The sequence below is a fragment of the Stegostoma tigrinum genome, chromosome 11, assembly GCF_030684315.1.
Source record: "Stegostoma tigrinum isolate sSteTig4 chromosome 11, sSteTig4.hap1, whole genome shotgun sequence".
Classification (NCBI taxonomy): domain Eukaryota; kingdom Metazoa; phylum Chordata; class Chondrichthyes; order Orectolobiformes; family Stegostomatidae; genus Stegostoma; species Stegostoma tigrinum.
This window is the reverse complement of record NC_081364.1, coordinates 85541063-85566254: the sequence shown is the minus strand read 5'-3', so window position 1 is coordinate 85566254 and position 25192 is coordinate 85541063. Positions and strand designations below refer to the sequence as shown.

At 42.9% G+C, this 25192-nt stretch overlaps 1 long non-coding RNA gene across 1 annotated transcript; it reads right to left on the bottom strand.

Moving 5' to 3' along the window:
* Positions 1 to 14229: 14229 nt before the first annotated feature.
* LOC132210187 (uncharacterized) lies at positions 14230 to 18036 on the bottom strand. Its single transcript, XR_009446435.1, has 2 exons — positions 17960 to 18036; positions 14230 to 17677 (listed from the first exon to the last, which is right to left on the bottom strand). It is a non-coding gene; the product is annotated as an uncharacterized LOC132210187 (long non-coding RNA).
* Between the last annotated feature and the right edge of the window lie 7156 nt (positions 18037 to 25192).

Genomic DNA, 25192 nt, shown 5'->3' with positions numbered 1-25192 from the left:
GGAAGGGGAAAGACATGGGAGAGAGGGTGAATCCCCCTGCAATAACTATTCAGCCCCCTCCCCCAACTCTGGCATTGAATCCAAATCTGGCCCCAGAGAGAGTGACAGAGGGATAGGGATACACAGGCAGACAGAGAGTGAAACTCCCAGGGAGAGAGAGAGAGAGAAGGCTAAAGAGTGACAGAAATGCAGGGAAGAGAGTGAAACACCCCAGGGAGAGAAACAGTGCAGGACAGAATGGGGGGCACACCTCTTTGTGGGGTGGTGTGGTTCAAAGAGATCGGCAAAACTGGGAGGCAGTGATGCAGGCAGAGAAAAAAAAGACAGAAAAAAGGTTGAGGGATAAGACAGGGAGAAAGATGGAGGTAGAAAAAGGGGTGGGTGGAAGGTGACAAAAATGAGATGTTACATGTCAGGGAGAGGGGGTTTGAAATAAAGTGATACAAGAGGTGACTGTGTGGGACAGACACAGAGGTATGAGAAAGAGAAAGAGAAACTGAGAGAGAGAGAAAGACCAAGAAAGAGACAACTGGAGAGACTAAGAGCAAGTGACAGGGACACAAAGTGAGAAGGGAGAGAGAGGAAGAGACAGTGAGAGAGAGAAAAATCAGAAACAGAGATAGGAAAGACAGAATCTGAAGAAGTGATACACACCATTGCTGCGGGTCCCAGCTCTCTCTCTCTCTCAATGGTTTCTCACACTCCCCTGTGTCCCATGAGGGACAGACCCTGCTCCTTGGGTTAGCTTCAGCCTCAAGCTGCTTCAAGGAGGAGGTGGTAAAATTTCCAAGCTGGCATTGAGTTTCCAGCAGTTCACACGTGTGTGCACACACACCTCTCCTGCCTCCATCCACATGGCAACAGGAAGTAGGGCTGACAAGATGTGGTTTATAAACCCCCAGGTCTGCACCTCAAGCCCTTCTGTCCTCCCAGATCGCAGTTCGTCTAGTCAGTTCCCAGCTCTCTCTACCTGACATATACCTCCCTCAGGTACAGAGCAGAATAAAAGGCTTCTTTGTGAGATTACAGGGGGGTGTGAGGTGGTGTGAGAGAAAGCAACAACTCAAAAGTTCCATCTAATGGCTCCTGTTTGTCCCTCCCCATTCAAACAGCCACTCTGTCTCTCACACTCCTTCCCTCTCTATCTCTCTCTCTCTCTCTCTCACACACACACACACACACACACACACACACACACACACACAGACCTGAAATCCACACAGATACAAAGCTGCAGTTTCAAACTAGCTACAACACCCTTTCATTCAGACAAGGGAACAAAGATTTCTGCAGCCAGAGAACCCAGATTTATCCCACAGGGGAACACAATACTTTCACACAAACACAAGATGTGAGTGGGATTGAACTTAACCAGCACAGTTGGCGAGTTTACTTTTAATGATTTTCTGAGAATAAACATCAATCAGTTTCACAGATGGGCATCAAGTGATGACATGGATCTGTTGTACCATTGGGCGTATGTACATTGCACAAATGATCATGTGTTTCTTAAACACATTCACCTTCTCCCTGACAGTAGCCAAGGGACATCACAGCACTGTCCCACTTTCTCATCGGCATTTCATTCATAAAAGCTGGGAATTACCTGACTGACAAAAACTGTCTTAAAGATGGTTAATCTCAGGGCAGTATCTATTACTGCACATGGAATCTGTCTGTGCCATTTTGTTTCTTTGTGTGTGGCTGTGTCAATCTGTATGTTTCTGTCTTTGCATGTCTGGGTCTGCGTGTACCTATGTGTCTCCATGTCTGTGCCTATATGTGCATGTGTCTCTGTGTCTAAGTATATATGTGTGTGTTTGTGTATAAATGTGAATGTCTCTGTGTGTATGTGTGTTTTAAAGTGCGTGTCTGCTTTGCTGTGTATAAATGTGCACGTGTCTCTGTGCGTACCTCTGTCGAACTATTTGTCTGTAGGCTAGAGTATCAGATTGTGTGTATTAGTGCGTATCTCTATTCAGTGGGCTCTGTTGTTTTGGAGTGAGTCCGCTGAAATGGGGTTATCACCCTTCCTTCATTTCACTCTGCCCGTCCCTCTTACGGTTAAAGTGATACAGGTACCATATTGATGTGTGTCAAATGTGTGCTTCTGAGTCTAACCCTGGCTGCAGTGGGACTTAGTGGACAAAAATTGGAATGAATTAATCAAAAAATGAATGAATTAATTAAAAAGTGATGAATTAAAAGCTCGGTCGGAGTCTCTTTCTCCCTATTGTGTTTAAAGTGACACAATGCCCCCCTCTGATGGCCACTACACAAGTGGCAGATAATTGTGGAGAAAACCTGTAAATCTCTCAGGTGACACTGATGTTTCCTTTTTCAAACAATGCCTTTGGAGACTCAGCAGTTTTTATCTATCGGTGTCGTCCCTGCGGTATCAGCAGAATGAGAAATTAACACACTGCTGGCCTCACCCCTCCACTTTTGAATTAGGATCTAAGAGAGCAGATTACAAAACATTACAAATTGCAGAAATTGCAATAACATTCACCATGTCTCCTGGCAAAACGATTCAGTCAGATGTGCTTGAATAGAGTTACAATGATTGTGTATAATGTTCGGAAAACTGCCAAAAGACAAATCATTATCACATTGCAGACAGAACATAAACATTTCTGAACATGAGCATTTTTGCTCTGACCAGCCTCAGTACAACTGCAATCCTCTCCACACCAGCACACTATGTGTGTGAAAGCGTGTGTGTGTGTATGCCCGTCTGTGCTCGAGTGTATTGACGCTGCTGTGACCTGCTCTCTCTGTCTGACTGAACCCCTGCTGGCCTTCACCATCTGCCATCCCTGTGCAGTGGCGGGAGGATGCCAGCAGAGGGTGGTATTGTTTCACTCTACACAAGGGAGCAATCGGGAGTGACACGCAGATCCTTCTTTCTCTCTCTCTAACCCCCACCTCCTTCTGTCTATCCACCTTCTATCTCTGCCTCTCCTGCTCTCTCACTCCATCTGTATCCCCCCTCCCTTTCTCTCTCTCTCTCACTGACTGATCCCTGGAGTTTGGCCCACCACGAGGAAAGCTCATGTTTGATGTGATGGTGGGTGAACGCCCCCTTCCTGCCAGAAGGTGCGGAAGGAAGGTGATAAATCTAATGCGAGAAGCAAACTGGGACGATGGACAAACTAAGACAGCGAACATTAGAAGATAGTGAGTGTCAGTGAGCAACTTATTGTTGAGAATGTGATGCCTGAGAGCCCTGTCCACTTCCCTTCCATCACTTCGCTGAACATTGAAGATAACTCACTGGGAGATAGTAGGATCTGCTGATGCTGGAGTCTGAGATAACACAGTGTGGAGCTGGAGGAACACAGCAGGCCGGGCAGCATCAGAGGAGCAGGAAAGCTGCTGTTTCGGGTCGAGACCCTTCTTCAGAAATGGGGGGGGGGGGAAGGAGGCTCTAAAATAAATAGAGGGGGCAGCGGTGATAGAAAGGAGCTAGTGGAGCAGATCGGATGGGAGAGAAGACGGACAGGTCAAGGAGGTGTGGTTGAAGCTGGTAGAGGTGTGTAGGGTCGGGATTGGTCAGTGAGGTAGTAGGAGTGGCTAGCCAAATCTTTCTCTCTCTCTCTATCCCTCCCTCTCTCTGTATATGTTTCTCTATCTGTGTATCTCACGCTCTCTGGCTGTATTTCTCTCTGTATCTCTCTCTTTTTATCTCTCCCTCTGTATCTCTCTGTCTGCCCCTCTGTCCCCACCCCACTCTCTCTACAAACCACCCCCCCAACCTCTGGCCCCCTCTTTCCCCTGTCTCTATCTCCATCACCCTCTTTCTGAGCCCCCTCTCCAAACCCCTCCTTCCCTCTCTGCATCCTGTCTCTCTCCACCACAAATGTCCACACCACTCTGTCTACAGCCCATGCTCACATTAACCCTAACCCCCTCCCTCTACCCTTTATCTTTCACCATCTCTCTCTAATCCCTTGTCACACTCTTTCCCTCTCTCTGTACCCCCTCCCCATCCTCTTCTCTGTCTTTCTTTGTCCTCCTGTCTCTCTCTCTGTCACCCTCTCTTTCTCCATCATGTGTTAATAAGTTGTTGCAAGAAGGGAGTGTAGATGGGTTCACAGGACATTGGTAGGAGAACAATGGAGATGTGTTGACAGGTCATTGCTAGCTTAACAGAATGCGGATGAGCTTACGGGCTTTTGCTATTGGAGAAGTGTGCGGGTGTTTCACAGGTCAGTGCTGGGGTAACACAGTAAAAATGGAGTCACAAGTCTCTGGTGGGAGAACAGGTTAATAAAGGGTTCACAGACCTTTTATAGGGGATCAGATTGGGGATGGGCTCACAGGAAGTTGCTGAGGGAACACAGTGGGGATATTTTCACAGGCTTTGTTGGAGGAACAGGCCTTTCCTGAGGTAGAAGAGTCAGGATGAGTTCACAGTTCATTTTTAAGGATTGGTTCACAGGTCACTGCTGGGAGAGCAGATTGAGGATGTGGTCTCAGGCTGTGGATATGTGGACAGAGTAGGGATAATTTCACAGGCCATTGCTCGGGGAAGACAATGGGGATGGCTTCACAAGCTGGAACGAAGAGAACAGAGGAAGGATTGATTCACATGCTGGTGCGATGAGAACAGTTGGCGGATTATTCATAGGTTGCTGCTTGGGATACAAGGGGGATGTGATTAGTGGCAGTTGCTGTGAGGTCAAATTGGGGATGGATAAGGGCATCTTACTTGCAGACAGAGAGGGGATGGGTTCGCAGGTTATTGCTGTGAGAACAGATTGGGGATGGACTGACAGGTCATTGCTCGGGGAACATATTAAGGTTTGGTTCACAGGCCAAGGCGGCAAAAACCAGAGTGGGGATGGGTTCACAAGCAGTGGCCAGGAGGACAGATTGGAGGTCGGCTCACACATCACTGCGAGGAGAACAGGCCACAGCTAGGGTAACAACTTTAGGATGGGTTCATAGGTCATTGCAGTGGAAAAAAAAATGTGGGAATGGGTTACCATGTTTTTGCTAGGGGGAAAAAAATTAGTAAAGATGTGTTCATTTGTCATTGATAGGGCAAAAGTGCTAGGGCAGTTTCACAGGCCATTGCCAGGAGAACAGAGTGGGTATGGGTACACAGGCAGTTGCTGGGGGAACAGGATTTGGATGTGTTAACAGGCCATTGCTACAGGAACAGTGTGGGAATGCGTTCACAGGCTGTTCTTCAGGCAACAGTGTAGTGATGGGATAACAGGCTATTGCTTTAAGACCAATTTGGAGATGGAGTCATAAGTAACTGATAGGTGAACAGATTGGGTTGCATTCACAGGCTCTTGCTCGGGGAACTAATTGGGGACAGACTGACAGGCTGTTGCTAAGGGAACAGGGTAGGGATGGGTTAACAGGCCATTGCTAGGGAACAAAGCATGGATGGGTTCACGGGCTGAAGCAAGGGCAATACAGAGTGGATGGGGTCACAGGCTGTTGCTAGCAGAACAGACCAAGAAGGGATCACAGTCCGTTGCTGGGGCAACAGTCGGGATGGGTTCACAGGTCATTGTTCAGTGGACAAATAGGGATGAGATTACATTGCTGTTGCTCAGGGGACAGTTTGTGCCCGAGTTCAGAGGCTGTTGCAAGGGGAACAGAGCGGGGATGGGTTCACAGGCCATTGCTACAGAACCAAGTGGAGACGGGTTCACGAGCCATCGCTAGGGAAACATAATGTGGCTGGGTTCCCAAGTCGTTGTTCAGGAACAAGAATAGGTTTGCGTTCAAAGGCCACTGCTAGGGGAACTGAGTGGGAAGGGTTAACAGGCCATTGCAAGGGCAATAGACTGTGGGTGGTTTCAAATGATGTTGCCATGGGAACAGTGTAGGGCTGAATTCAGAGGCTGTTGCTAGGGGAGTACAGAGGGATTGCATTCACAGCCTATTACTAGGGGGGGAACACAGTGGGGATGCATTTACAGACCAAAAAGGCTGAGGCAACAGAATAGGGATGGGATCGCAGTCTTTTGAGAGAATGGAGTCGGATGAGTTCACAGGTCGTTTCTCATGAAACTACGTAGAGTTGTGTTCACAGCCTCTTGCTGAGGGGATACATTGGGGGCAGATTCACAGGTCTTTGCCAGGAGAAAAAAAATGAGGATGGGCTCACAGGCCATTTCGAGCTGAATAGAATGTGGTTGGGTTCAGGGGTCTTTGCTTGGGGAACAGTGTGGGGATGAGTTCAGGGGTCATTGCTACGGGAGCAGATTGGGATTGGTTCACAGGTTGTTGCTAGGGGAAACGGAAGCATTTTGTTTCACTGGGGCTCCTAATTCTTGGCTAGATTACTTACCGTTTTTCTTGTGTACAATATGAAGCTAAACCAAGACAACACTGTTTCCTAATTTGTCACCATTTTAAAATGGGGCATTCTGTTTTCTTTTTCCTTTTCTCTTCTTCCTGCAAAAAACAAAGAACAAAACGACAAAGGAACCTGCACCAATTCCAAACCTTACATAGACCCACTACGTATCTGCCACATGGGTTTTCCAGCCCTCAGTTCGCCTCTGGTTCATGTGTCTGTCAAGATACGCCTTAAACATTGCTAACATTCCTGCGTTCACCGCCTCCACTGGCAGTGTGTTCCAGGCACCCGCATACCTCTGAGGGAAACATTTCCCTGCATTTCTCCCCTCTCACTTTGAACCTCTGTCTTCTTGGAGTTGACCTTTCCAACCTGCGGGAAGGCCTCGGACTATCCATCAGAGATATGCCACTCAATTTTGTCGACCCGCCAGATCACCCCTCAGCCTCCGTCCTACCACACAAAACAAACCGGGTTTATTGAAGCTCTCCTCATAAGGAAAACCCTCCAGACCAGGCAATGTCCTAATAAACCTATTCTGCACCCCCCCCCCCCCCCCGCCCCCGCATGTTGTTCTGGTAGTGTAGCAACCAGAACTGCGCGCAATATTTCAAATGTGACCTGGCTGCAGTTTTGTACAACTGGAACATAACTTGCCAGGTTTTATATTCAATGCCCTGACGATGAAGGCAAGTGTGCTGTATGCCTTCTTGAATACCTTCTCCATCTGTGTAGCCACTTCCAGGGATCTGTGTGCCCAGGCCTCTCTGTCTGTCAATGCTCCTCATGGTTCTGCCACTTACTATGTAAGTCATCCCTGAATCTGATCTTCCAAAATGCATCACCTCTTATATGTATGGATTAAACTAAACCTGCCATTTCTTTGCCCAAATATGCAATCTATCTATATCCCACTGTATCCTTTGACATTCCCCCTCACTATCTGCAGCTCCACCAATTTAGGCATCATCCGCATCTTACTATTCAGACCACCTACATTTTTCTCCAGATCATTTATATCTATAGTATGGACAACAAAGGTCCCAGCCCTGACCTCTTCGGACACGACAAGTTACTGATCTCCATTCCGAAAAACATCACTTCCACCCCTACTGTCTGTCTATTGTGGCCACGTTAATACATAAATTTCTGTATTAATTTAGCCAGCACACCCTGACTCCCGTGAGACTCTATCATTTCTGACAACTTGCCAAGGTGATCCCTTATCAAATGTTGTACTAAATTCTACGTAGACAGCATCCAACATGAATCTTATTTTACCGCATTGATTCCTATCTGCCAATGTTTTAAATAGAATTCACACAGCAAAGTAGACAATATGATGGGATGTAGCAAACCCTGTTACACGCACACAGTGTGAGAGTCACAGAGCTGTACATTACAGAAATAGACTCTTCAGTCGAACTCATCCATGACAAGCAGAAATCCTAAACTGATTGAATTCCATTTGTGAGAATTTCACCCACATCCCTCTAAACCCTTCCTACTCATGGACTGATCCAGATGCCTTTTAACAGTTGTAATTACATCAATTTCTACCACTTCCTGTGGCAGCTCATTCCAGACATACACCACCCTCTGTATAAATTTTTACTTTGGCCTATTTTAAATCTTTCCCTTTTCACCTTAAAGCGATACCCTCCATTTTGGCTCCTCTGTGGAATCAGCCTTGGCTATGCACCCTATCCATGCCGCTCATAGTTTATCAACTTCTATAAAGGTCACTCCTCAACCTCCCACACTCCAGGGAAAATAACCTCACCCCATTCGGCCTCCCAAAACCTCCAACCTTCCAACCCTGGCAACATTCTTGTAAAACTTTTCTGAACACTTTCAAGTCTCAGAGGTAATTTCCTCTTGCCGGAAGACCAGATGTGAATGTTGTGTTCCAAAAGTGGCCAAAGCAATGTCTGTCCAGCCACAACATGACGTCCCAATGCAACAAACTGACCAATATAGGCAAGCATACAAAATACCTTCTTCATTATCCTGTCGATCTGTGGCTCCACTCTCAAGGGACTAAGAGCCTGCACCCCAAAGTCTCTTTGTTCATTAGCACTCCCTATAACCTTACCGTTGAATGCACCAGTGCTGCCTTGACTTGCCTTACCAAAATTCAGCACCTAGACCATAAGACATAGGAGTGAAGGTAAGGCCATTTGGCCCATCGAGTCCACTCCGCCATTTAATCATGGCTGTTGGGCATTTCAACTCCTCTTACACGCACGGTCCCCATAGCCCTTAATTCCTCGCGAGATCAAGAAATTATCAATCTCTGCCTTGAAGACATTTAATGTCCCGGCCTCCACTGCGCTCCGTGGCAATGAATTTCACAGGCCCACCACGCTCTGGCTGAAGAAATGTTTCCTCATTTCCGTTTTAAATTACCCCCTCTAATTCTCTGGCTCTGCCCACAGGTCCTGGTCTCCCTGCCTAATGGAAACAGCCTCCCAGCGTCTACCCTTTCTAAGCCATGCATTATCTTGTATGTTTCTACTAGATCTCCCCTCTACCTTCTAAACTCTAATGAATACACCTCAAATTGATCTAAATTAAATGCCATCTGCCACTCCTCAGCCCATTCGCCCATCTCTTCTACTCTGGTATAACCGTCTTTGCTGTCCACAACACCATCAACGTTGGTGTCATCTGCATCACAGTCGAGAATTCAGGATTGTGTCTTAGTATCTGTGTGTTTGTGGTGGTGGTGGGGGGGTGGTGATGGAGACAGTTTAGACTGAGTTTAACTCTGCATGCATTATGGCTGTCCTTCAAAATTTTAATGTGACATCAAGAGAGCTCCCTGTGCAATCCCTGTCCTGGGACTGTTTGATACATGAGATTTAAAACGATATTTTGTGTTTGTTACAGAACAATATCATGTTTATATCTCTATAAAGATGTTACAAATTTACATGTTTACATGTATTCAGTGTGTGATTAAAACCCTGAAAGTGTTTCCGGCAATTTTTAGATATTAAGGTGATGAACCTAGTTCTAGATCCAGTAACAACAAGAAACCTTTTTCTCCAGCTATCCCAACAGTTTCCATTATTCTCTTGAAAGCTTTAACCACCTCCCATCTTTCTAACTGTAAGCAATACAGCCCTGGGCTTGTCATTTTACTCCCTTTGTATTGAACCCTTGCTGTCCAGCTGTCATTCTGGTGAATCAAAGTTGCATAAAAAGACACATGGACTCCTCACTCTTCCTTGCCTTTCCCTATTTCTTAAGTCAATGTCAGTGCTGTGGAAACATGAAATGGCTGCTGTGAACAAACATTAAAATGGCTGAGTTTCAGCCTCCCCAAATGCCCTTCATTCACACCCTCCCATCTTCCATTTTCACTCTCCTGATATTCCACTTAACATGTTTCATTGCCTCCGAGTTTTGCCGCACTGTCTACCTCCCAGAAGTGTGTTTCCCAATTTTGTCCCACCCTTACAGTATTTTACCACATCCACATATTTTATGCTCGCCAAAACAATATTGCCCCCCTCAGATATTGCACTGCCCCTGCACAAATATTTTGCCCCAGACCTACCAAAATTGTTCCCCAAATATTGTGTTTCCCCCAATTCAGTTCCCCCAAATATTACCCCCAAATTTTGCCCTCCATCCCAAGATTGGAGCTCACCCCATTTGTGTCTCTCAAATATTGCTTCACCCCACACAGATTTTTGTGCCTGACGCACTTAGGGACAGATGGTGGGAGGGGATAGAAGGAGCCAGGGACAGTCAGAGGGAGAGGGAGGAAGGAATAAAATGGAGGGACATGGACACACAGACAGAGGGGGTCAGACAGAAAGTGGGAAAGAGAGTTGGACAGACAGCAGGAGAGGGAGGTAGGGAGGGAGAGAGAAAATCGAATAAACAGAGGGTAAGAGAAAGAAAATTTGAGAGGAGAAAAGAGGCACTGACAGAAGGAGAGAAAAGCCATGGGCAAGAGGGACAGAGAGAGGGAGAGAGATGGTCAGAGGGAGGATCTTAGTGCAATAATTGTTCAGCAACTCTCCTGGCACTGAGTATAAATATATTCCCAAGGAGAGAGACAGGGATAGAAAGAAACAGGCAGACAGAATGAAACCCCCAGGAAGAGAGGCAAAAGGATAGAAAGACACAGGCAGACAGAAAATGAAGTCCTCTGGGAGAGAATGACTGAGAGACACAGGCAGACACAGAAGGAAAGAGAGAGAGAGAGAGAGAGAGAGATACAGAAATCTTGAGAGAGATACAGAGAAAGATCCCAGGGAGAGAAACAGTGTAGGATTGACACAGAGAGAGATCAACAGACAGGATGAGAGAGAAACAAAGGGATGAATAGATTGATTTGTTGTCACATATGCTGAAGAACAGTGAAATCTTTTGTTTATGAGCGGTACAGGCAGATCCAGACAGAGTCAGCATGGTTTACAAAAAGGAAGTCATGCTTGAGGAAAACGTTCAATTTAAAAAAAAACACCAACCCAATCACTGTAACTCCTGGGAAACTCGGGCTGCAACTCACAGCACTCGGTCCCCACTGAAATCAACTGACTCACAACACCCCGATTTTACATCTCTTTTTGCTTCTGGCCCTGTCTCACCTTCAGCTCCCTCAGCCCGGCCAGATCCAAGGTCAATTAGTGCTCAATGCCAATGCAGGCCAATGGCAAATCCAATGTTTTCCTGGAAAGCGAGCAGGAGGAACATAAGACACAAGGTGTTGCAACGTGATGGGGTTGTCGATGACAAGTTAGAGAGGCACAAGGATCTCATCTTCCTTATTCTCCCATGTACTAGTTAGTGAATGTGCTCAGTGCACATTACCCCTTCTACATTCATCAGTCTTGTGCTTGTGTTTAAGTTTTGAAAATGGCTTTGAACTTGAGATAAGTGGAGCTGTAACAATCTTATGGTATTCAGCGGCACGAAAATACCAACCAGGCTTTTCAAAAATGGGTATCTTCTGAGTTGGTGAGCCACATGAAAGAATGAGAACTGTTTCACTGGGGGTCTCCATGTCTACTTTCAAAGTTGGCTCAAAGAAATTAGACACTTGGCTGAATTTGTAAGTTTAATCGGGAGTAGTGCTGAAATACAGGGAAATTGCAAAGATTAGTCATTTGTTAGAAAGAAGTTGCAAGAATATATCCAACTGTTACAGACAAGCCAATTTACTTTGGTTGCTTGGAAACTTGTAGAGGAAACAGTGAAGGCAAAATGAAGAGTCACACGGACAGAGATCAGTCAATTCATGAGAAGGTGCCATAAATTTCTCAAGGAAACATGATGTTAGTTAACTTGCTGTTAATGACCTACTTTTTCTTTTGAACATGTGAAATGTGGGGTTGATCAGAGGAAAACAGTTCATGCACATCCAAGACTTCCAGAAAGTATGTGATTCAATGTTACAGAGCTGACCCATGAGTTTATGTTTTTGGGGAAAATAACTACAATAACAATAGATGTACAAAATTAGCTGAGAGAAAGGAAATACAACTGTGGCTCATGGACATTTTTCAGGATAGTTGAATGAATCTATTGAAATTCCCTCGGTGGCAAGGTTGGGACCTGTGTTTTTCCAAATGCATATTAATGTTCTAAACATAGGACTACAGGGGATAGGATCGATATTTGTGCATAAGTTAGGATTCAGAAACAGAGAAAAATGTGAGCAGAATGGTACAAAGAAGAACAACACAGCAAAGGAACCGGCCCTTTGGGTCACCAACACTGTGCTGACACATGATGCCTTTCTAAACTAAAATCCTTTTGTCCCTCTGCAATCCATATCACTTTATTCTCTGCCTAATTATATATCTATCATATCCATCTCTACCACCTCCTCTGTCAGTGTATTCCAAGCACTTACAACCCTCTGTCTAAACGCTTGCCTCTTACATCTCCTTTAAACATACACCCTTTTGCCGTAAGCTTAGGTCCCCCAGTAATTGACATTTCCACCTGAGAAAAGACTTGACTCTCCAATCAATCAATGCCTCTCGTAATTTTCTGGAAACTTGTGTAAAGTTAGTGGGGTGTGTGGATCAGAGGTGGATGAAGGTCAATGTGGAGAAGTGTCAGGTCATACATTTTGATGGGATGAATGTACATCAGCAATATAAAATAAAGGGTACAGCTCGAAAGGGGTTGCAAGGATAGAATGACCTGGGTATATATGTGCATAAGTAATTGAATGTAGAAGGACAGATTAAACGAGAATTGATTAAACCCTACAATATTGTGATTTATTATTAGTGCCTTTGAGGACAACAGCAAGGTGGTTCTTTCAGGTTTCTCAATGGCAATGAACAGGGTTTTGTTTCTTGGTTTCATTCAGATACATTAGGATTGCAGCAACAGCAAGTGACAATTGTCTGGTTGGGTGGATGGTGGAGCCCGGTTTATTCATATGAAAATCCCGGATAGAAACTGAGCCCTGAGCAGACACCATCCTCAAATTGAGTGACTGCTGGCCACGCTGAGGGACAGGGTACTGCAGGGAGGATAATCAGTCATCCTGAGCCACGACGAGGGGATCTTGTGAACATCTGTCCTGGGCTGACGGATGGATTTTTGAAACTCCTTTTATCAGAGTTCAGAGTGGCTGGTACACACAGCAAAACTCAAATCAAGTGAAATGATTATCTCTTCTGAATGGCTCGCTCTGCCTGACAGAAATTCATCTTACAAACTAACTCGTAGAATTTTCAAAAAGGAACCTCAGTTACATCACCCAATTCCAAAGGGTTTCCTCAATTTTGAATCTACTCTCTGACAACTTTACAGCTGCAGGTTCTAGCAGATTTTAATATTGAGATCAATAAGACTGTTTCAGCACTAAATATTTTTAATGAGTCATTGATAATTTAGGGTTTTTGTTTTTGTGCTTTGTTATTTGGGAGAGGTTCCATGTCTCTGCATCTGGAGTGATACCTTTGCTATGGGATCTGAATCCATGTTCATCTATTGCTCTCTTTCACTGATGTTTGATGACTAGCATTGGAATGGTGGGCAGAGGGCACTCTTTCTGTGCTGTAAATCTCCATAACTCTGTCCGTCTGTATGGCATTATGACCCTTGTTTTCCTTGATCACCTCTCTGCCATTATCGAACTTCCACTGCCTCCAATCATGCATGTAATTTAGCTCTCTGTTTCAGGCTATACATTTACTGTGGCTTCTCCCACTGCCCATCCCCTCACTATGTGCGATATCAGCATGATGTTCCCACATTATCTTCCATAGGAATTGTTTCTTAATTGTAACAGTCCACCTGTTTTCCACTTCGGAGATAATATTGACAATCGCATTCTGCACCATTCCTCACCTCGACCTAAATGTTAGTAGATTTTGGCAAACAGCATTTCCTTTTGTCTCTTCACAACAGATAATGCAGTGAACAGAGCCAGCCAGCTTTTGCTTACAGCATTCAAAGATTAACAGTGCCCAATATTAGATATGATTCTGAGATTGAAGGATATTTGATTAATAATTCTGACCATGTTGAGTACTATGCTGGCACCAATTTATAAGATTGGCAGATACCTTTCAGTTTGGCACAGACAAAAGGACTGGAAGCTATATATATTAGTCTGTATGCTCTTTGTTCTTTTCAAACATATAGCAAACTGTACATCCTTCAACTCAATCAGAGAGGGGCCAGCCCTTTGAGTTCAGGTCTCCAGTAATGCCTTGAAAATTCAGAGTCAATCTGTCTGTGTGAAATTTAAACAAAGTTTGGCCATCATTTAACTGGTGCATTTTTCTTTACAATGCCTTGACTAATCAGAGTCTATTATTCACCCAGTCAGCAGTCAGGTCATAAGGCATAAACTGTTTGTTCCCTTTCCATTGGTGCTTATTATGAATGAAAATGTGCAAAACAAGAAGCTTGGATGAAATTTGTTTTTTTAATCACAATGTTGGACATTATTAAACTGACGTACATTGTTGTGGCTAGGACTCTCTCACAATGCTACTACACAAGGCTTTATAGATTATTATAAAGGAACAATGTGAATTGTGATCGATTCATTATTTCAATAAATAAAAAGAGGACAGAACTGTGAACATCAACCCCTTTACAGAATAAGCTTTGCAAAGGATAACAATGAGGAGCTAGGAAAGGGCCAGAAAGTTAAACAAATACTTTTCAATCTTCACAGTAAGGCATACTTACAACATTAAAAAAAAACACCAAATAGTTCAGCAGCAAAAAGGGGAGGAAAGAACCATAATAATGATCAGAAGAGGAAAAAAGTATCGGGGAAAATAATAACCATTGACAAAGAAAATAGAAGTAGGCTGTTTGGTCATTCAAGCCTGCTCCACCATTTAACGCCATCATGACTGATCATCCATCTGTTCCAGCTTTCTCTCCATACCCTGATCCCTTTCACCCCAAGAATTATATCTAAATCTTCTTAAATATATTCAATGTTTTGGCTTCAAGTGCTTTCTGTGGCAGATAATTTCAGAGGTGAGGAAATTACTTCTTATCTCAGTCCTAAATGATTTAGCCCATATCTTTAAAGTTTGACCCATGGTTCTGGACATCCTGTTTATTGATAACAGCCTTCCTGCGTTTATCCTGTGTAGTCCTGTCAGAATTCTTCTGTTTCTCTGAAAAGCCACTCTTCTGAACTCGAGTGAATACAGTCCTAACTGATCCGGTCTTTCTTCACATGTCAGTCCTGTCATCCCAGGAATCATTCTGGTCAACCTTCATTGTACTCCCTCCACAGCCAAAACATTCTTCCACAAGAATAATGAGACCAAAATTGCACACAAGAATCCAGCTATGGTCTCACGGAGACCTGTGGAATTACAGAAGGACATTCCTGCTCCTGTATCTGAATCCTCTCGCCAAGAAGGCCAAAAGAAATTAAGTTGCGCATGGGACATTTGAAAACAAAATGTAAGTTTTGTGTTAAATACAAAGCTAATTTATTTGAATTGTATCCAGAAAATAAACCCCTATAATTTGAAGGAAAGTCAATTTAACATCAGTAGAAACAGACAACAATAAAATGTGTTCATTGCCAAATACATTTAATAGCAAAATGCAACCACTATGGTTACTTGTGAACTGTTTCAGGGGCCGGATGTTTGAGTAAATCCCTTCCCACATTCAATGCAGGCAAACGACCTCTCTCCAGTATGACATCACTGGCATGCAATGAGGTGAAATGATCACCTGAAGCCAGTTTGAAAGTGAAAGCACTGGAACAGTCTCTCACTTGTGTAAACCCATTGACGGATCATCAATTGTTGAGAACTTTTAAAGCATTTTCTGCAATCTGAATGTTCAGGGTTATTTCAATAATGTGAGCAAGTTCATGGGGGCTAATTCACCAGAATCCTTATACTATTTCCCACATTCTCTTGGCAGAATGAACTTCCTGGTGTTTCAGCAGGTACAATGATCTGGTGAATCCCTTCCTGCACTTGAAGCAAGTGAATGGTTTCTCCCCTGTGTGGATTCATTGGTGCACAGTGAGGTTACACATTTATCTATACCCAGTACCACAGTGGGTGTATCTTATTGGTCTCTCATCATTTCAGGCACTCAGCAACCTTTGTGTGAAAAAACTTGCCTTGCTTATCTCTTTTACACATTCCCCCTGCAGCTTGAACTGGTGTTCCCCAGTAATTGACCCCTCTGCCCTGGGAAAAATACTCTCATACATTCCACTGTACCCAATGTCATTCACAATCATATAAACTTCTCTCAGGCCACTCTCTCAACCTGCTGTGTCCCAGTATAAACAATCCAAGTCTTTCCAACCTTTCTTCAATGCTAATCTTCCCCATACAATGCAACATCCTGGGAAACCTTTTCTATACACTCTCCAAAGCATCCACATCCACATGTGGTGACCAGAACTGGATGCAATATTCTAAGTGTGGCCTAACTAGAGTTCTACAAAGCAGCAGCATAACTTGCCTGTCCATATCATCAATGCACCTTTCAATGAAGGCAAGCATGCCAAAGGCCTTTTATACTAAATTATCTACCTGCACTCTCACTTTCAGTCGTCTGTGGACCTGCACACCCAGATCCTTCTGCATTTCAATATTCCTAAGAGTTCTGCCATTTACTCTATAATGTCCACCTGTACTTGACCTTCCAAATTGCATCACCTCACACCTGTCCAGATGAAACTATATCTGTCATCTTTCTGCCCATAACTCCAAATGATCTATACTCTGCTGTATCATCTGACAATCCTTCTCACTATCTGCAACTCTACCAATCTTTGTACTGTCTGCAAACTTACTGATTAGACCAGCCACGTTTTCTTCCAAGTTATTTACGTAGACTACAAACAGTAGAGGTCCCAGCACTGATTCGTGTGGAACACCACTAGTGTAGCATCTTTCCACTACTACACTCTGTCTTCGATGCTAAACCAGTTCTGTATCTCTCTCTCGCTCATGTGACAACATCCTTTGTACCAGTTTGCTCTGATGAACTACAGCACCATTCTAATGAAGCTCACAGGACCTGAAGGCACAGCAGCTTTCTTTCAATTTGACACTTTCCAACCTTCCAGATTGAATGTGGAATTCTGCAGCCCCTGCACAATTAAACAGTTATAACAATCGGGAAAACTTAACATGAAAATATGTTGGTACTGACATCGTGTTCAGACTGTTACTGCTCATCCTCAATTCCCTTCTCAGTGGAAATAGTTTCGCTGTAACTCCACTATCAGTCACAAAACATTGATCAAAAATATTTCTCATTAATCAATTTCCAGGGATACCTCTCTCATAGTGATGTGTTTTAGCAGAAGGGACAGGAAGAGGCAATAACACAACACTAAACAGTGTGCAGAGTCTGAGGGATTCACATGCACAGATATTTGAAGGTAACAAAATAGATTAATTAGTCAGCAAAGGAAATGGGATCTTGACTGATTTCAAAAAAAAAATAAACTAGTATTTGTGAGAAATATGCAAAGGTGCAGGCATAAAACAAGGGGACAGGACTGACTGGATTGCTCTAAAGAGTTGGCATGGGCTGAATGGTCTGCACTTTTTTTTATATGTTCCTTCTCGTATTCTGAACCTACAGGATAAGTTATCAATCAGGGAAATCTGTGCTACATCCACTCCACGGCTGTTAGATCGTTCCTGACAGCACGTCCGAGAAATGGAAACAGCTAATCGAGTGCAATCAAACCACAGTTTAGTGTATCTCAATACATTTTCTGATATCTTACATATTTGAATGCTACCACATTTGTTTGCTGATAATGGTCAGATCCTCATCAATCGCATTACTCTTTCGCAGTTTGGTTTGAGGTTCAAGTCTGCCAATTCCACTGCTGACATTGATCTGCAAGATTGCAAAATCCATCACGATCAATCCAGGACAGAAATTCAGAACAGAAAAACAAAGAAACGTTTCTCTTGGTTTGAATTTGCTGTTGGTAAATCCTAACGCCAATACACATGGCGGCACCCATCCCGGCCCGGCAAACAAAGGAATTTAGCAATTCCCGACTTTCCAGACATTCAGCTATTCCTGACAAAACCAGGATCGGTATTTTCCAATTCAGTGACGCTGGCTACCCTCAGACTGGATAAAGCCTCTCTCCCCACTTCGTGGAATACTCACTCACGCGATTTCCAATTTTCTCCTTTCAATCCCTTATCGCGCCTGTTCCTCGTCCGATTCCTCCAGCTCTCCTTTGCCTCCGGTACTGCGCATGTATGAAACGCAAAAGATTGCACATAAGCAAGTGGGCATATGTATTCCCGCCCGGAATGCTGGGAAAGAACGCTGCCATTGAGCAATGATATTGATATCACAAAGATATTCAGGAATATGCTAAGACAAATGATGATGGAATCTATTGATACAAGTGCATGGTCCCTTAGCATATTTCTGTCCTGGTTCTCATTAACAGCTGAACAAAGGGATGTGAACACACACTCAACGGGTATGGTGAGCAAAATATATACCTTTCCTGTGTGGAATATTTGAATTTCGTCGCAAGAAGAATGCATTTACTGGTGATAAAATCATTTCAAATTTCGAAGCTGAATGATGCCAGGCAGGAAAACTACATAAATGCATTCTCAAACTGAAGTCTGAAGAGTCTTCCTGTGGGGTGACAGTGCTGATATGTCAGTAAATTAAGATGCTTAGGCAAGCGTGAAATGTTATGCACGAGCTTCAGAACAGACTGAGATGTCAATCACTTCCTGTAAGGAGTTTCATTCTCAACATTCTTTGAACAAACAAAAGCAGACTCAGTCAACTAGAAATATTCAGCAACTGTTGAGAGAGAAATGCACTTTATATTACATGACTTCTCTGCATCAGTCCACAGAAGGGAAACATTAAGTCTTTTTCTTAAGCCAGAGATGTTATCATCCAGACTGAATATTTCCAACATCTTCAAAGAACTCGTTTATGAATTGTACAATCGATTCATTTGTGACTAGTATCTATTTATTTGTGTCCACATACAAGTGGAAATATCTTCCATGTTTAATCTGTCAGTCAGGCTTAATGCAGGAGTTAGATGACAGTTCCAACCACGAATCAAGTTAGCACTTCTATCCTATGTTTTAAGGCGTTACTTTTCTTTTTTGTTCAAAAAAAAGAGCATCCAGAAATATTCTTGCCTTGTGGAGAGAGACGGCTTCAGAGACACAGTGAAGGAATACAAGCCCAAACACACCAAGAGCTGGACAATATCGTGGCTTTGACTAACAAGTGACAAGTATTATTTGCTCCATATAAACGACAAGCAATGATATTCTCAAATAAAACAAAATATAATCACAATTCGTTGACATTCAATGGTGTTACCATCACTGAATCCCACACTATTAACATGCAGGGGAGTCCCATTTACCAGAAACTCAACTAGACTTGCCATATACACACAGTGAATACAAATGTAGGTGAAAACCGAGGAAATACTGCCGTGAGTAACTCAGCTGCTGACTCCCCAAAGCCTGTCCATCATCTGTAGAAGTGTAATGGAATAACTTCCAACTGGCCTAGACGGGTGCAACTCCAACAAGACTCAAGAAGCTTGAAACAATCCAGAACAATGAAAACCGCATCACTGGCCCTACATCCGCAAACATCCACTCCCTCCACCGCCGACCTTCAGTTGCATCTATGGGTTTTGGGGCAGCAGATACTCTGGTAAATCAACAACTGCCATTCCCCCTGCTGATCGCTCATTATCCTGACTTGGAACTGTATTGCGATTCTTTCACAGTTGCTGTGTCAAAATTCTGGAACTCCCTCCCTCACAACATAGTGGGGTGTATTATAAAAGTAGGACCGCTGCAGTTCAAGAAGCCAGCTCACCACCACTCCCTCAAGGGCAATGAGGGATGGGCAATAGACGCTGGCCAGCTACCAACATTCACATCCCACAAACGAATTAACAAATAAACATTGGTGAGCGGTATCTAAGATGAAGGAGGTAGGCTTTTTTATATTAATGCAAAATATATTGATGATCAACAAGAGAAATCAAAGCTTATTATGATAGATAGCATTATGGAGTTGAAGCTACACTCAGTTCAGACATGATTTTATTTAATGACCCAGCAGGCGAGAGAATCTGAATGGCACATACCTGCTACTGATGCAGACATGTGTATGTATGGCCATTTGAAGCTATTCATAGACATTCAGGTGGAAGCTCAAACATTAGAAGTTGAAGTAAAAGCTTAGGCATTTGACTGAATGAAATAAGGCATATAATATCTGCTTGGGATGCTATTCCTAAATGGGTCCCTGTTAAGCAGGTGTGGTATCAGGAAGAGACCGCTAAAACAAGGGATGGAGATTAATTTATTTTGAAAGGGAGGGGAAAAAAAATAAAGAATGCACTTCCAGGCGCTCTCCAGATGAATGCATTTCTCCTCATCTCAGTCCTAAAATATTTCCCCTATAATCCTTAAACTGTGGCCCCTTGTTCTGTAATTCCCCACCATTGGAACATCCTTCCTGTATCCAACCTGTCCAGTCCTGTTTGGAATTTAGAGAATTCGATGAGATCCCCATATTCTTCTATACTCAGGTGAATACAATTTTAACTGACTCAACCTCTCTTCATGCGTTATTCCCACCATTCCATGAATCAAGTTGGTAAACACATATTGAACTCTGCCGAAAGCAAGAACACTTTTCTTCAGATAGGCATGCCAAAACTTGAACAATACAACAGGTGTGGACCTACTTAGGCCCTGTGTAACTGCAGCAGAGCATTCTTGTTCCTGTATTCGGATCCTCAATCCGTGAAGGCCAACACATAATTTGTTTCCTTACTCCCTGCTGCACTTGTGCACTTACTGTCAGCAACTGGTGTGCAAGGATCCTCTGGTCTCATTGAACACTCCCATGTGCCATTCATATAATAATCTGCCTTCATTTTGTTGCTACAAAGTGGATTAGCTGACATTTATCCAAATATAATGTAGCCAATATTCATTTGCCCACTCACGAAGCTTCTTCAAATCACACTGCAACGTGTGCACCCTTTTCATGGCACATGCTTCCACCCAGCTTTGTGCCATCTAAAAAGTTTGAAAAAAAAATTGAGTTTCCTCATCTAAATCAGCAACATACATTGTGAACAGCTGGGATTCAAGAACAGACCCCTGTTATACCCCACTAGTTACTGTCTGACATTGTGCGAAAGACACATTTACTTTGAATCATCAGTGACTATTTCCTGATCAGTTTTGTAACCAACGCAATGCACTAACCACAATTCCAGTCACTTCAACTGTACACATTAATCTCTAATGTATGACATCTTCAAAAGCCTCCATAAAACGAAATAAATGCATGTCCTGGGTCACCATGTTCAACTTCTACTCGTGACATCCTGAAAGACAGTCATCAGATTTGTCAAGAATGATTTCCCTTTTGTAAATCTATGGTGACTGTCTGCTTCTGGTATTGTATTCTCAGTACTGTGTTCCAAAATCCTTGATAATGGAATTAAGTATCTTGCATACGACATATCTCAAACTCACTGGTCCATAATTATAGGGTATTTCTCTTCCCTTTTAAATCGTTTGGTTACATTAACTACCCAGTAGTCTGTAAGAAGTGTCAAAGTGTCTAAGAAATCGTAGAAGATAACCAGCAATACATCCATTATCTTGAAGGCTACTTCTTTAAGTCAACTGGGGATGTATCAGATTTTGAATCCATCAATTTCTCTAAAGTCATTTCTCCACAAGTACAGATTTTCTTTAGTTCCTCCCGTTCACTAAATCCTGTGTTTTCCAATTTTTCTGGTGCATTATTTGTATATAATTTTATGAAGACAGAAACAAAGTGTGAATTTAGTTCGTCAGTCATTCCTTTGCTTGCCTTTATAAATTCCCCTGTTTCTGACTGGAATAGACCTATATTAGTTAACACAAATACTTTCCCCTTTATATACATACAGAATGTTTTTATAGTCAGTTGTTACGTGCCCACAAGTTTACTTTCATACTCGACTTCCCCTTAATATTTAATCTTTTGGTCCTTCTTTGCTGACTTCTAAACTGTTCCCAATCCTTAGATCTATTTTTTTTTCTTGCACATCTGTATGCCCTGTTTTGTTTGTATCTAACATTAACTTGAACTTGTCACGTAAGCCATGGTTTGACCATTCTTTTCTTTGTACTCTTGCAGCACACAGGAATGACAATTTTTGTCATTCACTGATTCCCTCTTTGAATGTTTGCCATTGTAGGAACACTGTCATGTGAGAAACATTTCTCAATCCATTGTAGCCAAAATATGCCTCACATCATCGTAGCTTAATTTTCAACCTGATGAAAAATTTTGTCATTTTATTTACATTCATTCCCAAATGGTCTCTCACGACGACATTGTCGATTATTCATTTTACATTCCTTAAATACCCCAGTCTAAATGTTCTCTTCACTCGTTGGTTCCACAAACTATTCATCAAGAAAGTCATCTTGTACACACTCTACTAATTCCCCCTCCACAGTATTAATGCTATTTCTTATTCACCATATCTGTATGAAGAGTAACATCTGTCACAACGATCGATAATGTTTTACCACATGCATCTCTGATTTCCTGCTTAAAGCCATCCCAACATCATCACGACAGTTTGGTGCGCTATTTAACACTTGTTGCCTTGTTTTTCAATTATCTGCACATGGGTTCTAGACTGCATGAGTTAGTACCTTTCATCAATAATATGTGTATATCCTCTTTAAACATTAACACGACTGCGTCACCGTTCAGAAACTTCATTATAATTACTCTGAAGAAATTACTCAACTTTGGAGACATCAACAAGATAGACGACCAAAAAAAAGAAGGCAGACGGATCTAACATACCCCAAAACTATGGACGCCCAAGGTACACAAACCGGGGGTCCCTCTCAGACCGATTGTCTCACTCTCAGGCACACCAACATATTGAGTTGACAATGAACTACAACAAAGTGAAATACTTTGTCGGCAATAAGACCCACTCCATTCACTCATCCCAGGATTTCCTCAATATTATCAAGGACACCAGGCTAGAAGATGATAAGGTAGCGAGGCAACCCAGAAGACCAACAATCTCAAAAAAAGACACCAACATGAAACTACCAGATCTGTGCCTCACAACACACTTCACCTTCAATGACAATATAGGGAAAAAAAACCCAAATCAGGACTGACTGCAAAAACAGTATTACAAAGATTAACATGGACAGTGCTCCCCACTGGTTTACATTAATGGGCTGATTCCAACTCATTACCAAAACATCAAAACAAGCCTAGGGTTTCCAATCACACAAATATTTGATACATGTTAACAAAGTGTGAAGCTGGATGAACACAGCAGGCCAAACGGTATCTCAGGTGCTCCTGAGATGCAGCTTGGCCTGCTGTGTTCATCCAGCTCCACACTTTGTGATCTTGGATTCGCCAACATCTGCAGTTCCCATTATCTCTATGTTTGATACATGTTTCCGTTTTAGAACTGGCTGTACATCTTCAGCTACATGCAGGCATTGTTTTTTCTCTGTGTAAATCCCGAAGCTAAGGAAAAGCACTGTGCCTCTTAATGGGGCCATGCACTCTTGGCACATCCATTATTTTACAAACAAATTCCAATTCCTGCCTTCAAATTCACGATTAGTCTACATAACTCCACATCAGAATGAGTTGGGGAGCTTTCAGCTGTGAAAAATGAAAAGAAATAATGCCCACAGTCCCCACATTTCCACACTCTCTCAAGTGTGACTACACTGGTGTTTTGACATTTTAGATGAATCTTCACAGACTCCTCCACACTCAGAGAAAACGTGCTTCTCCCCATTACGAATAGTGTTTCTTCCTTCAATGTTCAAAATCTTTTAACAATTTGGTTATGATAAAGACAGGGACTGTCAGATCTGGATATGGTTTCATCTGCATCTTAAATTGCAAACCAACCTTTCAAACAGAAAAGAAAAAGACATCGAAAACAGAAGAACACACACGAGTTGCAAAATTGAGAGAAATTAATCTGGCCATTTGTGAAGTCAAGGCTTGGGGAAAATAAATTAAATGTAAACTATGATTACCATAAAAATTAGTCAGCATTTACACAAAACTACCAAGGTAGGCGAGTCAGGAGCCAATGAGCTTTCTCCCTATACAATTTGATCCCTTTACTCCTCAGAACTAAGAATAGATGAAGAAACAAAATGCTGTAAATACTCGGCAGTTCTGGCAGCATCTGAAATTGTCCTTTTCCACCCATTAATAACCTCGAACTTCAGCCTAAAGTTATGTAGTTGCCTCCTTAAACGTTTGTAACTCTCCCTCCATTTCAAAATTGCCCTTCAAGCTGATACATTTCGCAATGTTCTTGATCATCAGCTTTATGTCTCTTGGTGGCAAATCCTGCAATATCAAATGTCTGTGAAATTCCAGACAGCATCTCATTGTACGGAGATTGCTACATAAATGTCAATTTTGTTGGTTAACTTATACACCTATCAGAGTTCATTCATCATTACAGTGTGAGAATTCTCAGAAAGAATGCTTAGAGATGCTCATGATTCACGTGGCCCGCTCTGACCTGCTCACAGACTCCTGGGGATGGACCATATTCCCTGATCTCTTGCTCCTTAAACTTGTCCTCATTCAAGAATGGAGTTTTATTTTAAAAAAAGAACTGGCGGAGCGAAATGGATTAAGCAGTTCTATTTTTTAGAAAGATTTGTTACAATAACTGCATAAGAAACATTGCTAGAACATCACCCATTTAAAATTCTAATACTCACATTGACCACCCACAGGTACATTCGGAGGATGCGGGAAAAAAAAGATTTTAGAAACGTTTACCAACACAGCTCCAGTAAAAGAGCCATGAGAGGAGGAGGAAGAGGAGCAGGGAAGATGCCTACTCTTATATCGCTCAAAACCTGTTCACTGAACCGCTCCAATCCCTCCCAGCTGACAAAGCTATCTATCAGCTGGCAATTTCCTGAAGCTTGACCCAGTCCTGTTCAGGAGTGGATCAGACCAAGACGAGCCTCTGTATCCAATTAGGTGGGGGTGGCTGGACCGTGATGGATGATCTCCTGACCTTTTTCGCGTCCCAAATTGTACAGTTCCTAACCATCCCCATGGCTCTGTAAACACAGATTGTAGTTACCTGATGGACCTTGGTGTGCAGACTTAGTCTGGGCCTTTCTGGTGCAGAACAGCACTTTTCTGCTCTGTTCTCGTTCTCTGAATCCACCCCATGTATTGTTCCCATTTCTCCATTCCCAGTGAGTTATACATTATGCTGATGTTCCCAGCTCCCTGCTTATTTTGGTCACTCTTCTCCATTTCTGTGGTAATCAAAGAAAC